Here is a 1,464-nt window from a genome sequence, read left to right as displayed (position 1 = left end):
TATATATATATATATATATATATATATATATATATATATATATATATATATATACTTGATGGGCAAGTGTTTGTGCCGCTGGAGCAAAATAATCGCACGGCTTCCGATCGCGCTCGCAATCTCGACGCACGCAACGACCGACGCACGAATCGATCGAGATCGGCGGAGAGACATTACCAACGCATATACAAATTTACTCTGAGAAACGAATCGACTCGATCCGCTCTCTTCTCTCTCTCTCTCTCTCTCCCTCCCATTCTTTCTTTCTTTCTTTCATTCTCTAATGCCGCACAGAGACGCCTCTCTTGTGTTCTCTGTCATTGTTCTCTTTATCTCTTCCTATCTTTCTCCTCCTTTCGTCACTTCACCTCGCGCACTCTTCCTCGAATTCTAAAAAGGTAATGACGTTGATCCCATAGAATACGTGTTTTAAACATCTAGGCACAATTCCTAATGATTGTTTTGGGCGAGCTTGTGCGCAAGAAAATCTTCCTCCTTCACCTCCGAACGGCGGAACTTCGTTTCTCGATCTTCGGACGCGCCGAGGTGATCCTCTCCGTTTCGGAGGCCACGTCTCTAGACCGATTTCATTATTGTTCACGGAAACGCGCAATGACGGATAATTTTATGACAAACACGCGTATGCAGAAAGTACGAATCGTTGATATTTATCTCTTTCCTCCTCCTCCTTCTCACTCAAATTTTGCACCTTCTCCTCCTCGCTCAATTTTGCTGCTCAACATTGGGTGCTTTGATTTCAGCTTCGTTTCCCGGATTTTATTTACTCGAACGATTGCGACCAATTGTGCGCACTTGCTTGCTCCCGACAACGAAGATTCTTCGGACGCGTCGAAAGATACGAAACACAAAGTTTTTTTTTTCTCAATCACCCTTTCTTCCTGTGTAGATCGTTGATTAATGATCGTCGCGCCTGTGTGTGTGTGTGTGTGGATCGCGGTCGTCGCACCACATTTCGATCCACATCAACGCGATGTGTTCGGGCAGAATAGTAGTAATGAGATAATAAAAAAACAAAAAAAAACAAAATGAACATGAAACAGAGAGGAGGTGTGAGGATCGCGCGTAAGGAGCGATGTGAAGTTCCCGCGTGCACACATGGCGAGTAGGAAAGGGAACGATATCGGCCGCACTTGGAAGTGAATCGACTCGAGGTTTCAAAAGTCATCCCTGCGATTCGCGCGACATGGGGAGAGGGTACAGGGCGCGGGTGAAAGATGGTGGTAGCTGGAGACACAGAAAGAACACAAAAAACGGGTAGGTTTATTTTTTTTTTCTTTCAATCGTTTTCTTGACAAATCGAATTAATATACGTACGTGTACTTTCGTCCCGCTCGCTCGCGAAGTCTTTTTATTCTCGCTTCGACATTCGGTGATATATCAGGGGATGATCGGGGAGGAATTGTCTGGAAGAAACAAACATGTCGGGGAGGAAGGGAAGGTTGA

The 1,464-nt window shown here is 44.9% G+C and overlaps 1 protein-coding gene across 1 annotated transcript in view; it reads left to right on the top strand.

Annotated features, from left to right (window-relative positions):
- Positions 1-1,464, top strand: part of LOC116849738 — a 17,230-nt gene that overhangs the window by 14,818 nt on the left and 948 nt on the right. The gene's annotated exons all lie outside the window — the stretch shown is intronic.

The sequence above is a fragment of the Odontomachus brunneus genome, unplaced genomic scaffold, assembly GCF_010583005.1.
Source record: "Odontomachus brunneus isolate Ranch 3 - 2012 unplaced genomic scaffold, Obru_v1 Obru_scaffold_125, whole genome shotgun sequence".
Lineage (NCBI taxonomy): Eukaryota > Metazoa > Arthropoda > Insecta > Hymenoptera > Formicidae > Odontomachus > Odontomachus brunneus.
The sequence above is the reverse complement of the archived record's forward strand: the minus strand, read 5'-3'. Positions and strand labels throughout refer to the sequence as shown.